This window comes from Triticum aestivum, chromosome 1A (genome assembly GCF_018294505.1).
Source record: "Triticum aestivum cultivar Chinese Spring chromosome 1A, IWGSC CS RefSeq v2.1, whole genome shotgun sequence".
Lineage (NCBI taxonomy): Eukaryota > Viridiplantae > Streptophyta > Magnoliopsida > Poales > Poaceae > Triticum > Triticum aestivum.
In genome coordinates, this window is record NC_057794.1 from 24113186 (window position 1) to 24122931 (window position 9746).

Below are 9746 nucleotides of genomic sequence, written 5' to 3' on the forward strand. Positions count from 1 at the left end.
GAACGGTCTAGCCCGCCGTTTTGACCACATTTTGAAACAGGCATAAAAAATTCAAAAAATTCAAAAAATTGGAAAACCTTTGCATTGTGTCATTATATGTGACCAAGTTTCCAGGAAAATAATAAATTTGTAGTACAACAATTATTTTTAAAAAGGTGTTCTCATAAATGAGCTATCATGCGTGAAGATTCATGGCTTTCAAGCCAAATGATCAATCTTATGGCCACATTGATGGCATAGTTTTTTCAAATGATCTCATATTGTGCACAAGGGTGCATCTTGGAATTCCAAACAATGTTCCCTAAGGGAGTTTTCATTTTCTTTTCACGGAAAATACATTTTCCATTTTCCGAGTGCCCAAAATGAGTTTTTTTGTGAAGGACCTACCATATATTTGTTGCAAAATTGGACCTAACCAATTTTATAAAATACTAGGACATATTTAATGCACAATTGACAAAATTGTTGGGTGTCAAAAGTTTTGATCCACCTCTGGTGAAAAATACAAATTCCCGCCAATTTAGTAGGAAGCGCATAAAATTTGAACTGTAGCTGCCTCATAGTTTGCTCTATATTTTTTTAGAAATCATTTCTATGTACATAAGTATCTATTTAACAGAGAAACATCAAAAGTTTTCCAAGATTCAACCACTACCTAGGAACAGTCAAGCCCCCCGTTTTGACCGCATTTTGAAACGGGCATAAAAAATTCAAAAAACTCAAAAAAATTGGAAAACCTTCGCATTGTGTCATTATATGTGAGCAAGTTTCCAAGAAAAATAATAAATTTGTAATACGGCAATATTTTTAAAAAGTGTTCTCAAAAATGAGTTGTCATGCGTGAGGATTCATGGCTTTCAAGCCAAATGATCAATCTTATGGCCACATTCATGACATAGTTTGTGCAAATGATCTCATATTGTGCACAATGGTGCATCTTGGAATTCCAAACAATGTTGCCTAAGGGAGTTTACATTTTCTTTTCACGGAAAATACATTTTCCATTTTCCGATTGCCCGAAATGAGTTTTTTGTGTGAAGGAACTACCATATATTTGTTGCAAAATTGGACCTAATCAATTTTATAAAATACTAGGACATATTTAATGCCCAATTGACAAAATTGTTGGGTGTCAAAAGTTTTGTTCCACCTTTGGTGAAAAAGACAAATTCCCGCCGATTCAGTAGGAAGCGGGTCAAATTTGAAATGCAGATGCCTCATAGTTTGCTCTTTTATTCCAAAAATCATTTCTCGGTACATAAGTATCTATTTGATCAGAGAAATATCAAAAGTTTTCCAAGATTCAACCACTAGCTAGGAACGGTCAAGCCGCTGTTTTGACCACATTTTGAAACAGGCATAAAAAATTCAAAAAATTCAAAAAATTGGAAAACCTTCGCATTGTGTCATTATATGTGACCAAGTTTCCAGGAAAATAATAAATTTGTAATACAACAATTATTTTAAAAAAGGTGTTCTCATAAATGAGCTATCATGTGTGAAGATTCATGGCTTTCAAGCCAAATGATCAATCTTATGGCCACATTCATGGCATAGTTTTTTCAAATGATCTCATATTGTGCACAAGGGTGCATCTTGGAATTCCAAACAATGTTCCCTAAGGGAGTTTTCATTTTCTTTTCACGGAAAATACATTTTCCATTTTCCGAGTGCCCAAAATGAGTTTTTTTGTGAAGGACCTACCATATATTTGTTGCAAAATTGGACCTAACCAATTTTATAAAATACTAGGACATATTTAATGCACAATTGACAAAATTGTTGGGTGTCAAAAGTTTTGATCCACCTCTGGTGAAAAATACAAATTCCCGCCAATTTAGTAGGAAGCGCGTAAAATTTGAACTGTAGCTGCCTCATAGTTTGCTCTATATTTTTTCAGAAATCATTTCTAGGTACATAAGTATCTATTTAACAGAGAAACATCAAAAGTTTTCCAAGACTCAACCATTAGCTAGGAACGGTCAAGCCCGCCGTTTTGACCGCATTTTGAAACGGGCATAAAAAATTCAAAAAAATCAAAAAATTGGAAAACCTTCGCATTGTGTCATTATATGTGATCAAGTTTCCAGGAAAAATAATAAATTTGTAATACGGCAATTGTTTTTAAAAAGTGTTCTCAAAAATGAGTTGTCATGCGTGAGGATTCATGGCTTTCAAGCCAAATGATCAATCTTATGGCCACATTCATGGCATAGTTTGTTAAAATGATCTCATATTGTGCACAAGGGTGCATCTTGGAATTCCAAACAATGTTGCCTAAGGGAGTTTACATTTTCTTTACACGGAAAATACATTTTCCATTTTCCGAGTGCCCGAAATGAGTTTTTTGTGTGAAGGAACTACCATATATTTGTTGCAAAATTGGACCTAATCAATTTTATAAAATACTAGGACATATTTAATGCACAATTGACTAAATTGTTGGGTGTCAAAAGTTTTGATCCACCTTTGGTGAAAAAGACAAATTCCCGCCGATTCAGTAGGAAGCGGGTCAAATTTGAAATGCAGATGCCTCAAAGTTTGCTCTTTTTTTTCCAAAAATCATTTCTCGGCACATAAGTATCTATTTGATCAGAGAAATATCAAAAGTTTTCCAAGATTCAACCACTAGCTAGGAACGGTCAAGCCCGCCGTTTTGACCACATTTTGAAACGGGCATAAAAAAATTCAAAAAAATCAAAAAATTGGAAAACCTTCGCATTGTGTCATTATATGTGACCAAGTTTCCAGGAAAATAATGAATTTGTAATACAACAATTATTTTAAAAAAGGTGTTCTCATAAATGAGCTATCATGCGTGAAGATTCATGGCTTTCAAGCCAAATGATCAATCTTATGGCCACATTGATGGCATAGTTTTTTCAAATGATCTCATATTATGCACAAGGGTGCATCTTGGAATTCCAAACAATGTTCCCTAAGGGTGTTTTCATTTTCTTTTCATGGAAAATACATTTTCCATTTTCTGAGTGCCCAAAATGAGTTTTCTTGTGAAGGACCTACCATATATTTGTTACAAAATTGGACCTAAACAATTTTATAAAATACTAGGACATACTTAATGCACAATTGACAAAATTGTTGGGTGTCAAAAGTTTTGATCCACCTCTCGTGAAAAATACAAATTCCCGCCAATTTAGTAGGAAGCGCGTAAAATTTGAACTGTAGCTGCCTCCTAGTTTGCTCTATATTTTTTTCAGAAATCATTTCTAGGTACATAAGTATCTATTTAATAGAGAAACATCAAAAGTTTTCCAAGATTCAAGCACTAGCTAGGAACGGTCAAGCCCGCCGTTTTGACCGCATTTTGAAACGGGCATAAAAAAGTCAAAAAAATCAAAAAATTGGAAAACCTTCGCATTGTGTCATTATATGTGACCAAGTTTCCAGGAAAAATAATAAATTTGTAATACGGCAATTATTTTTAAAAAGTGTTCTCAAAAATGAGTTGTCATGCGTGAGGATTCATGGCTTTCAAGCCAAATGATCAATCTTATGACCACATTCATGGCATAGTTTGTTCAAATGATCTCATATTGTGCACAAGGGTGCATCTTGGAATTCCAAAAAATGTTACCTAATGGAGTTTACATTTTCTTTTCACGGAAAATACATTTTCCATTTTCCGAGTGCCCGAAATGAGTTTTTTGTGTGAAGGAACTACCATATATTTGTTGCAAAATTGGACCTAATCAATTTTATAAAATACTAGGACATATTTAATGCGCAATTGACAAAATTGTTGGGTGTCAAAAGTTTTGATCCACCTTTGGTGAAAAAGACTAATTCCCGTTGATTCAGTAGGAAGCGGGTCAAATTTGAAATGCAGATGCCTCATAGTTAGCTCTTTTATTCCAAAAATCATTTCTCGGTACATAAGTATCTATTTGATCAGAGAAATATGAAAAGTTTTCCAAGATTCAACCACTAGCTAGGAACGGTCAAGCCCGCCGTTTTGACCACATTTTGAAATAGGCATAAAAAATTCAAAAAAAATCGAAAAATTGGGAAACCTTCGCATTGTGTCATTAGATGTGACCAAGTCTCCAGGAAAATAATAAATTTGTAATACAACAATTATTTTTAAAAAGGTGTTCTCATAAATGAGCTATCATGCGTGAAGATTCATGGCTTTCAAGCCAAATGATCAATCTTATGGCCACATTGATGGCATAGTTTTTTCAAATGATCTCATATTGTGCACAAGGGTGCATCTTGGAATTCCGAACAATGTTCCCTAAGGGAGTTTTCATTTTCTTTTCACGGAAAATACATTTTCCATTTTCCGACTGCCCAAAATGAGTTTTTTTGTGAAGGACCTACCATATATTTGTTGCAAAATTGGACCTAACCAACTTTATAAAATACTAGGACATATTTAATGCACAATTGACAAAATTGTTGGGTGTCAAAAGTTTTGATCCACCTCTGGTGAAAAATACAAATTCCCGCCAATTTAGTAGGAAGCGCGTAAAATTTGAACTGTAGCTGCCTCATAGTTCGCTCTATATTTTTTTAAGAAATCATTTCTAGGTACATAAGTATCTATTTAACAGAGAAACATCAAAAGTTTTCCAAGATTCAACCACTAGCTAGGAACGGTCAAGCCCGCCGTTTTGACCGCATTTTGAAATGGGCATAAAAAATTCAAAAAAATCAAAAAATTGGAAAACCTTCGCATTGTGTCATTATATGTGACCAAGTGTCCAGGAAAAACAATAAATTTGTAATACGGCAATTATTTTTAAAAAGTGTTCTCAAAAATGAGTTGTCATGCGTGAGGATTCATGGCTTTCAAGCCAAATGATCAATCTTGTGACCACATTCATGGCATAGTTTGTTCAAATGATCTCATATTGTGCACAAGGGTGCATCTTGGAATTCCAAACAATGTTACCTAACGGAGTTTACATTTTCTTTTCACGGAAAATACATTTTCCATTTTCCGAGTGCCCGAAATGAGTTTTTTGTGTGAAGGAACTACCATATATTTGTTGCAAAATTGGACCTAATCAATTTTATAAAATACTAGGACATATTTAATGCACAATTGACAAAATTGTTGGGTGTCAAAAGTTTTGATCCACCTTTGGTGAAAAAGACAAATTCCCACCGATTCAGTAGGAAGCGGGTCAAATTTGAAATGCAGATGCCTCATAGTTTGCTCTTTTATTCCAAAAATCATTTCTCGGTACATAAGTATCTATTTGATCAGAGAAATATCAAAAGTTTTCCAAGATTCAACCACTAGCTAGGAACGGTCAAGCCCGCCGTTTTGACCACATTTTGAAACAGGCATAAAAAATTCAAAAAAAATCAAAAAAAATGGAAAACCTTCGCATTGTGTCATTATATGTGACGAAGTTTCCAGGAAAATAATAAATTTGTAATACAACAATTATTTTTAAAAAGGTGTTCTCATAAACGAGCTATCATGCGTGAAGATTCATGGCTTTCAAGCCAAATGATCAATCTTATGGCCACATTGATGGCATAGTTTTTTCAAATGATCTCATATTGTGCACAAGGGTGCATCTTGGCATTCCAAACAATGTTCCCTAAGGGAGTTTTCATTTTCTTTTCACGGAAAATGCATTTTCCATTTTCCGACTACCCAAAATGAGTTTTTTTGTGAAGGACCTACCATATATTTGTTGCAAAATTGGAACTAACCAATTTTATAAAATACTAGGACATATTTAATGCACAATTGACAAAATTGTTGGGTGTCAAAAGTTTTGATCCACCTCTGGTGAAAAATACAAATTCCCGCCAATTTAGTAGGAAGCGCGTAAAATTTGAACTGTAGTTGCCTCATAGTTTGCTCTATATTTTTTTCAGAAATCATTTCTAGGCACATAAGTATCTATTTAACAAGGAAACATCAAAAGTTTTCCAAGATTCAACCACTAGCTAGGAACGGTCAAGCCCGCCGTTTTGACCGTATTTTGAAACGGGCATAAAAAATTCAAAAAAATCAAAAAATTGGAAAACCTTCGCATTGTGTCATTATATGTGATCAAGTTTCCAGGAAAAATAATAAATTTGTAATACGGCAATTGTTTTTAAAAAGTGTTCTCAAAAATGAGTTGTCATGCGTGAGGATTCATGGCTTTCAAGCCAAATGATCAATCTTATGGCCACATTCATGGCATAGTTTGTTAAAATGATCTCATATTGTGCACAAGGGTGCATCTTGGAATTCCAAACAATGTTGCCTAAGGGAGTTTACATTTTCTTTTCATGGAAAATACATTTTCCATTTTCCGAGTGCCCGAAATGAGTTTTTTGTGTGAAGGAACTACCATATATTTGTTGCAAAATTGGACCTAATCAATTTTATAAAATACTTGGACATATTTAATGCACAATTGACAAAATTGTTGGGTGTCAAAAGTTTTGATCCACCTTTGGTGAAAAAGACAAATTCCCGCCGATTCAGTAGGAAGCGGGTCAAATTTGAAATGCGGATGCCTCATAGTTTGCTCTTTTATTCCAAAAATCATTTCTCGGTACATAAGTATCTATTTGATCAGAGAAATATCAAAAGTTTTCCAAGATTCAACCACTAGCTAGGAACGGTCAAGCCCGCCGTTTTGACCACATTTTGAAACGGGCATAAAAAGTTCAAAAAAATCAAAAAATTGGAAAACCTTCGCATTGTGTCATTATCTGTGACGAAGTTTCCAGGAAAATAATGAATTTGTAATACAACAATTATTTTAAAAAGGTGTTCTCATAAATGAGCTATCATGCGTGAAGATTCATGGCTTTCAAGCCAATTGATCAATCTTATGGCCACATTGATGGCATAGTTTTTTCAAATGATCTCATATTGTGCACAAGGGTGCATCTTGGAATTCCAAACAATGTTCCCTAAGGGTGTTTTCATTTTCTTTTCATGTAAAATACATTTTCCTTCTTCTGAGTGCCCGAAATGAGTTTTTTTGTGAAGGACCTACCATATATTTGTTGCAAAATTGGACCTAAACAATTTTATAAAATACTAGGACATATTTAATGCACAATTGACAAAATTGTTGGGTGTCAAAAGTTTTGATGCACCTCTGGTGAAAAATACAAATTCCCGCCAATTTAGTAGGAAGCGCGTAAAATTTGAACTGTAGCTACCTCATAGTTTGCTCTATATCTTTTTCAGAAATCATTTCTAGGTACATAAGTATCTATTTAACAAAGAAACATCAAAAGTTTTCCAAGATTCAACCACTAGCTAGGAACGGTCAAGCCCGCCGTTTTGACCGCATTTTGAAACGGGCATAAAAAATTCAAAAAAATCAAAAAATTGGAAAACCTTCGCATTGTGTCATTATATGTGACCAAGTTTCCAGGAAAAATAATAAATTTGTAATACGGCAATTATTTTTAAAAAGTGTTCTCAAAAATGAGTTGTCATGCGTGAGGATTCATGGCTTTCAAGCCAAATGATCAATCTTATGACCACATTCATGGCATAGTTTGTTCAAATGATCTCATATTGTGCACAAGGGTGCATCTTGGAATTCCAAACAATGTTACCTAACGGAGTTTACATTTTCTTTTCACGAAAAATACATTTTCCATTTTCCGAGTGCCCGAAATGAGTTTTTTGTGTGAAGGAACTACCATATATTTGTTGCAAAATTGGACCTAATCAATTTTATAAAATACTAGGACATATTTAATGCGCAATTGACAAAATTTTTTGGTGTCAAAAGTTTTGATCCACCTTTGGTGAAAAAGACAAATTCCCGCCGATTTAGTAGGAAGCGGGTCAAATTTGATATGCAGATGCCTCATAGTTTGCTCTTTTATTCCAAAAATCATTTCTTGGTACATAAGTATCTATTTGATCAGAGAAATATCAAAAGTTTTCCAAGATTCAACCACTAGCTAGGAACGGTCAAGCCCGCCGTTTTGACCACATTTTGAAACAGGCATAAAAAATTCAAAAAAATCAAAAAATTGGAAAACCTTCGCATTGTGTCATTATATGTGACCAAGTTTCCAGGAAAATAATAAATTTGTAATACAAAAATTATTTTTAAAAAGGTGTTCTCATAAATGAGCTATCGTGCGTAAAGATTCATGGCTTTCAAGCCAAATGATCAATCTTATGGCCACATTCATGGCATAGTTTTTTCAAATGATCTCAAATTGTGCATAAGGGTGCATCTTGGAATTGCAAACAATGTTCCCTAAGGGAGTTTTCATTTTCTTTTCACGGAAAATACATTTTCCATTTTCCGAGTGCCCAAAGTGAGTTTTTTTGTGAAGGACCTACCATATATTTGTTGCAAAATTGGACCTAACCAATTTTATAAAATACTAGGACATATTTAATGCACAATTGACAAAATTGTTGGGTGTCAAAAGTTTTGATCCACCTCTGGTGAAAAATACAAATTCCCGCCAATTTAGTAGGAAGCTCGTAAAATTTGAACTGTAGCTGCCTCATAGTTTGCTCTATATTTTCTTCAGAAATCATTTATAGGTACATAAGTATCTATTTAACAGAGAAACATGAAAAGTTTTCCAAGATTCAACCACTAGCTAGGAACGGTCAAGCCTGCCGTTTTGACCGCATTTTGAAACGGGCATAAAAAATTCAAAAAAATCAAAAAATTGGAAACCCTTCGCATTGTGTCATTATATGTGGTCAAGTTTCCAGTAAAAATAATAAATTTGTAATACGGCAATTGTTTTAAAAAAGTGTTCTCAAGAATGAGTTGTCATGCGTGAGGATTCATGGCTTTCAAGCCAAATGATCAATCTTATGGCCACATTCATGGCATAGTTTGTTCAAATGATCTCATATTGTGCACAAGGGTGCATCTTGGAATTCCAAACAATGTTGCCTAAGGGAGTTTACATTTTCTTTTCACGGAAAATACATTTTCCATTTTCTGAGTGCCCGAAATGAGTTTTTTGTGTGAAGGAACTACCATATATTTGTTGCAAAATTGGACCTAATCAATTTTATAAAATACTAGGAAATATTTAATGCAAAATTGACAAAATTGTTGGGTGTCAAAAGTTTTGATCCACCTTTGGTGAAAAAGACAAATTCCCGCCGATTCAGTAGGAAGCGGGTCAAATTTGAAATGCGGATGCCTCATAGTTTGCTCTTTTATTCCAAAAATCATTTCTCGGTACATAAGTATCTATTTGATCAGAGAAATATCAAAAGTTTTCCAAGATTCAACCACTAGCTAGGAACGGTCAAGCCCGCCGTTTTGACCACATTTTGAAACGGGCATAAAAAATTCAAAAAAATCAAAAAATTGGAAAACCTTCGCATTGTGTCATTATATGTGACCAAGTTTCCAGGAAAATAATGAATTTGTAATACAACAATTATTTTAAAAAGGTGTTCTCATAAATGAGCTATCATGCGTGAAGATTCATGGCTTTCAAGCCAAATGATCAATCTTATGGCCACATTGATGGCATAGTTTTTTCAAATGATCTCATATTGTGCACAAGGGTGCATCTTGGAATTCCAAACAATGTTCCCTAAGGGTGTTTTCATTTTCTTTTCATGTAAAATACATTTTCCTTCTTCTGAGTGCCCGAAATGAGTTTTTCTGTGAAGGACCTACCATATATTTGTTCAAATGATCTCATATTGTGCACAAGGGTGCATCTTGGAATTCCAAACAATGTTACCTAACGGAGTTTACATTTTCTTTTCACGGAAAATACATTTTCCATTTTCCGAGTGCCCG